This window comes from Dipodomys ordii, unplaced genomic scaffold (assembly GCF_000151885.1).
Source record: "Dipodomys ordii isolate 6190 unplaced genomic scaffold, Dord_2.0 Scaffold2, whole genome shotgun sequence".
Lineage (NCBI taxonomy): Eukaryota > Metazoa > Chordata > Mammalia > Rodentia > Heteromyidae > Dipodomys > Dipodomys ordii.
This window is the reverse complement of record NW_012267218.1, coordinates 30,555,775-30,562,672: the sequence shown is the minus strand read 5'-3', so window position 1 is coordinate 30,562,672 and position 6,898 is coordinate 30,555,775.

The window sequence follows — 6,898 nt, the reverse complement described above, 5'->3', positions numbered from 1 at the left end:
TTTATTTCCTTTATTTCCTCTTGGGGAATGAGTGAGTAACTTGTCTTTGGAGGAATGGGAAAAGCTTCCCTTTCTACCCTGAGAGTTCAACAACTTCACCTACGAAATAAGCTGTCGGTTGAAGGAAGAATGTATAGAAATTTATTTTATTATTACTACTTATTAATGTGGGTTTGTGTGCCAGTACTGGGATTTAAACTTAAGGCCTGGCATTCTCACTTGGCTTTTCTATTCAAGGCGGGTGCTTTACCGTTTAAGTTACTTCTAGCCTTTTTGCTGGTTAGCTGGAGAAAAGAGTCTTAAGACTTTCCTGCTAGGGCTGGAATCCTCAGATCTCAGCCTTCTGAGTAACTGGAATTACACTCTGCTACCAGCACCTAACTTATAAATTTATTATGTGTACTGGGCATCACAGAAAAGGGAGTATCTAATACCCAGTGAGAATTCGAAGCTTCCATACCCTGTTGTGGGGGAAAAAGGAGGCAAGTTAGGAGAGTAAATGACTACTGGAAAAGATGGATGGGCCCTGAGGTAATAGACAGAACCTGAGGCAGAGGCTGTCTGCACGTGGTGGTGACTCCAGACTTGAACTTAATCCTCCCTGGCTGATGACATGCTGGGAAGGATTGCAGACTCTTGAACTCCATTTGAGGATCTGTGTCTACTTAGATAAGGGAGTACAGAGAGAGCTCCTCCCTGCACTTGCCGTTCTCCAAGTGCCCCGTTCGCACTCACTAAAAGAACATTATGGTATATTGTGGGGCAGTGTTTCTTGAACCCTTTGTCACCTGGGAGAGTTCAAAGGAGAAACTGGTTATTTGTGGTCCAGCCCTTTCTCCCTGAGCTGTGAGAACTTCATTGTGTGTGTGTGTGTGTGTGTGTGTGTGTGTGTGTGTGCCAGTCCTGGGTCTTGAACTCAGCCTGAGTATTGTCCCTGAGCTTCTTTTTGCTCAAGGCTAGTGCTCTACCACTTGAGCCATAGCTCCACTTCTGACTTTTTTTTGGTAGTTATTTTGAGATAAGATTCTCACGGACTTTCTCGACTAGGCTGGCTTTGAACTGTGTTCCTTAGATCTCAGCCTCCTGAATAGATAAGATTACAGGCATGAGCCACTGGTACCCAACCTGAGCTGGGAATTCTGCCTTTTCCCCTCCCTATCTATAGAGGGTCTGTAGAGGAGCCTGTGGCCACCTAGCTTTGACATGACAAATTGCCTGGTAGCTGTATCAAGGGTGTTAAGAAGCCCCAGAGGTCAAGCTTCACCTTCAATTCATTTATCTCCATCAATAATAATGGGGGTTTCTTTGTTTTTGTTTTTTGCCAGTCCTGGGGCTTGAACCCTGGGCCTGGGCTCTGGGCCTGCTCAAGATATCACCCTACCACTTGTGCCACAGCACCATTTCTGGCTTTTTTCTGAGTAGTTTATTGGAGATAAGAATCTCATGGACTTACCTGCCCAGGCTAGCTTTGAACCATGATGCTTAGACCTCAGCCTCCTGAGTAGCTAGGATTATAAGCATGAGCCACCAGTGCCCAGCAATAAAGCTATTTTGTTTCCATCAATTTGTCTTTATGAATTGAATCTAGATTTAAGGTGGGAGACCAGAATGGTATTTATCAGCCCACTTGAACCACCACCCTTCCTTTACTCCCACCAAACTCTCTCATCTAGCATATCAGCAATCCTGTATGTATGTATGTATGTATATATGTATGTATGTATGTATGTTGTGGCGGCATTGGGATTTGAGCTCAGGGCCATACATTTGCTGGCCAGGTGCTCTTTCCCTTGAGACATTCTTCCAGTCCACTTATGGTATTTTTCCAGGCCTTTCATGCTCTTAGTTCCTAATGGAGCTGTCAATTCTGGTCTGCATCTTCTCTGATTTGATCAATGGCGTCCCAGTGTGTTTCCCTGCCTTCTAGCCCACCTTTCTGCCTTTTCCCACCCTACAGCTGGGTGTTCTATAAAGAGTGAAGTGTCAGGCTGGGAAGGTGGCTCAGTCGTAGAGCACTTGCCTTGCATGCCTGAGGCCCTGGGTTCGATTCCTCAGCACCACATAAGCAAAAAGAAAAAAAAGCCAGAAGTGGCACTGAGGCTCAAGTGGTAGAGTACTAGCCTTGAGCTGAAGAGCTGAGGGACAGCGCCCAGGCCCAGAGTTCAGGCCCCACAACTGGAGCCCCCCCCCCAAAAAAAGAATGAAGTGTCAAGTACCAGATGCTAGTGGCTCATACCTATAATCTGAGTTACTCAGGAGGTTGAGATCTGAGGATCATGATTCAAAGCCAGCCCAGGCAGAAAAGTTCGTGAGACTTTTATCTCCAATTAACTACCAGAAAACTGAAATGGGTCTGTGTCTCAAAGTGGTAGAGCACTAACTTTGAGAGCAAAAGAGCTCAGGAACAGTACCTAGGCCCTGAGTTCAAGTCCTACAATTGACAAAAAGAAAAAAAAAAGAATGAAGTGTCTTCACTGGTGCCTGTCTTAGGGCTTGAATTCATGGCCTAAACATTGTCCTTTAGCTTTTTTGCTCTACCACTTGAGCTACAGCTCCACTTCTGGCTTTTTTGGTGGTTAATTGGAGATAAGAATCTCAAGCCTATCTGCCTCGTCTGCCTTCAAACTGATCCTCTGCCCTCAGCCTTCTGAGTAGCCAGGATAACAGACGTGATCTACTAGTGCCTGGCTTTTCACTGCCTTGATCAAACATTTCAGTCCTCTCCATGGTCCCAGAATAAACCTAGACTCCAGAGTTTGCCCTGAGTGTGCTCTCTCAAACAACTCCCACTCAGCCGCGCTATCTGCTGTTCCTTTAAGACTTCCCTGTCCCCTCCTCTAGGAAGTCTTCTAGGAATCTCCAAGACAGGTTTAGATGTCCAATTAATTATTTCCACAGCACAAGATGCTTTCCTTATCCAAACACTTACTGTTCTATGTGATGGCTTCCTGTTTGGATATGCCTCTCTTCTTACCCCCCTCTACATTGGACTGTAAGCCCCTGAAGGACAGACTTCCAAGCATCTTAGGGTATCATTGTTCAGGCATGAGGTTTCTTATCTCCCTATCTCCCCAGCAACTGTCTGCAGTTCCCCTTGCCTAGATTCTTCATCCCCTGGCTTTGAGCTTCTCTAAGAGTCATTCTGAGCTCATCCTCTAAGTGAGGCAGCCCTTACCACCCTCTATTTTTCACTGTGGTTGTTTTGAGACAGGGTCTTGTCTTCAATCCAGAATAGTCTCTGAATTGAAATCCTCTTGCTCCCACCTCCCTAGTGCTGGGATTACAGGCATGTTCTACCACACCAGCTTTCACCACTTATTTTATTGGTGTTTGTTCACTTATTTATTGTCTCATCCCATTAGACCTTCAATTTTATGAGGCCAGAGACCTTGTTCATTTTGTTCCTAGTCATATGTATGACATTTAGTATGGTAGCTGGGTAGACATAGATGCTTCTGTCTACTGTTTGTGTTTCATCAAAATCCTAATTCCCAGTCAACCATATTAGAAGGGGAGGTGATTAGGTTCTGGAGTAGAATTAATGCCTTTAGAAAGTGGCCCAAGATACTCATTTTCCCCTTTGGTGGAAGGGGCACTATGAGACAATACCTTCCAGGAGACAGTTGAATCTGCCAATGCTTTGACCTTGGATTTCTCTGCTCCCAGGGTTTTCAAAAACAAATGTTTATTGTTGCAAACCACACAGTTTATGGTGTTTTGTTACAGCAGCCTGAATGGACTGAGACATAATAAATACTATGGGATTGAACCTAACAACTGTTTAGTCCTATTCTATCATACTTAATAGGCTGCCTGGACAAATGTTAATTCATCCTTGAAATATCTGGATATAAATCATGAAGATTGTTCCACTTTTGGCAAGGAGACTTCAAAGAGCCCCTTTCCCCTTAAACATCTGGGGACTGCAGACAATGAAGTGCTGTTTGTTTAGGTCTTTCTTCACATAGTACTTGGCAGGGCAGTCCCTGCTACTAATGTAGGCTCTGAATGATTCTGGAAATGTGTTCCTGTAATCCTGAGGACTCAGGGGTTATGGTGAAGAGGAAGAGATTAATGTCAAGGATCAATCCACGTTTAGCTTCTACCTTACTTGAAGTCCTTGAATTAATTTGACTCCATTGTCAGAAAATCAAAGGCATTTGTTAATAGCTTTGGTAAGCAACAGCCCACAGAGAATGTTTTGTTTATTAGCACCAGGGTTAGTTTCCTAATACACATTAGAAATCTGCTTATAGAAGTTGTTTCATTGATCACTTTGGCTACTGTTAGTGATATACAACAGATTTGAGACAAAAGAGATCTCAAGAAGTAATATTGCATATATTACAACATTATATCATTTGGTCAAAGCCCAACTTACAAAGACCAAACAAAAAGTATCATAGGTCTCTGACAGTTATATTTCAGAGTAAAATGATTAACAACTTTTATTTAAAGTAATAAATCTATCAGGGTTTCCATCCTGATACTCTTCAAATGTCACATGTATTTCAAGAGACAATTTCAAAGTTACTTCTGAGAACTGTAACATTGCCCTGGTGTTTTTGCTTATTGTGGTAAGAGTATTTTCACCTACAAACCCCAAGTTCCTTTTTTGTTGTTGTTGGTTTTGTTTTGAAACAAGGTCTTACAATGTAACCCAGACTGCCCTTGAATTCTCTCAATCCTTTTTATTTTCTTCCTTGGTGGTAAGAGTTGAACCCAGGACCCTATATGCTAAGCATGCCCTCTGCTTCTAAGCTACACCCCAGCTTCCTAAGCTCCTTTCATTTTGGAAGAACATACTTTGAGGTACTTTTTTCCCAAAGACATATTGTTTGTCCCTTTTCTATGACAAAATGAAGGAATCTTGAAGAAAGATGGTTCTCTGAAGCTTGGAGGAATTCAGAACCTATCACTGAAGTTTTAGTTAGCAACTTAATTTATCAACTCCTTGATGTTATTTAAATCAATGACTTGAAGCACTAGACATAACTGTGAAAGAAAAGAGAAGAGAGTGACTATAAGGTATGACCTTTGAGTGTCTTAATTAGAGTGGAAAAGTCATGTACCATAATAACCTTACATCAACAATGGACCACATGTAGGAAAATGGCCCATAAGATTAGAATGCAGCTGACGCCCAGCACCTGTGGCTTATGCCTATAACCCTAGGTACTCAAGAGACTGAAATCTGGAGATCATAGTTTGAAGCCAGCCTGGGCAGGGAAATCTGAGAGACTTTTATCTCTAATTAACCAGAAAAAAGCTGCAAGTGGAGGTGTGGCTCAAATGGTAAAATGCCAGTCTTGAGTGAAAAAGCTAAATGAGTTCAAACCCCGGTACCATTGGCACACACAAATATACATATAAATATAATATGTACACACATATATATGTATATATCAATATATATCATATGTAGTTAAGTACAATATATGACATTTGACGTTGATATTAAATATTGGCCATACTATGATGTATATTATATTATTTATTATATTTTTTTCTTGGTACTAATGAGCCCTATCTCTGGTCTTTTTTTTTTTTTTTTTACTTTTCTTTATTGTTATTGTACATAGGGGTCACAGTTATATAAGTCAGGTAAAGAATTTCTTTTGTTTTTGTACAATGTTGCATTGGTTGTTTTCAAGATGTGGGGGAAGGGGGGTCTTGCTTTATGTTTGGTCTAGCCTGGCAATCCTCTTACTTGTGTTGCTTCATGTTGCTGGGAATGACAAGCATGGGGCACTTTGCCCAGGCATTGTGTTTCCCCCATAGCTTTGATAAAAAGCATGCCCAGCTATTGGTTGAAATGGAGTCTCCCAAGTAGCTAGAATTACAGGTTTGTACCATTGAACTCAGCCCTACTCTATTACACATTTGTTGTTGTTGTTGGTGGTGGTGGTGGTCATCGTGGGGCTTGAACTCAGGGCCTGGGCTATGTCCCTGAGTAATTTTGCCCAAGGCTAGCACTCTGCCACTTTGAGCCACAGGCCCACTTCCGGTCATCTGGTAGCTAATTGGAGATAAAGTCTTATGAACTTTTGTGCCTGGGCTGGGTTTGAACTGCAACCCTCAGATCACAGCCTCCTGAATAGCTAGGATTACAGATGTGAGCCACCAGTGCCTGACTCTACTATACTTTCAAGCATCAGTTTTAGGGCTGGGAAGGTGGCTCAGTGGTAGAGCGCTTGCCTTGCATGCATGAGGCCCTGGGTTTGATTCCTCAGCACCACATAGCAGAAAAAAAAAACCGGAAATGGTGCTGTGGTTCAAGTGGTAGAGTGCTAGCCTTGAGCTGAAGAGCTGAGGGACAGCGCCCAGGCCCAGAGTTCAGGCCCCACGCCTGGACCTCTCCCCCCCCCCCCAACAAAAGCATCAGTTTTAGAGTATAATTCTACTTAGATTTTTTTAAAGTATACTGCTGATAATTGTGTTCACTGTGTCTTTTGATTATGTCAAGGGGCCACATAGAGTGACTGGCCTCTGCCATCTAGGTTTATGCAAGTGCACTCTATGATGTCCACACAATACAGAATTGCTTAAGAGTGTCTTTCTTAGGAGGTGTCTTCATCCTTAAATGACACATGACTGTAGTTCTGGTAAGGGACCACAGGTTGGGTCCTACCCCACTGGAGTTGCCTTTCCTTCCATATGTCTTACCCTCATATGGCAGAAAGGAGAACAATTGCCTTAGATGATGGAAATGCATCAATAAACTGTGATCATACATGCAGTGATACTTTGTTTTGGTTTTCTGTTAATTGAGGCCTATTTTACATGGAATAAAATCTAGGGTACATTTCTGCCAATCTTGAAAGCTGCATAGGTATAACTGTAATCAATATCCAGAACACTTTTCTCACTCCCTAAAATTCTTCTGTATTCCTTGCTA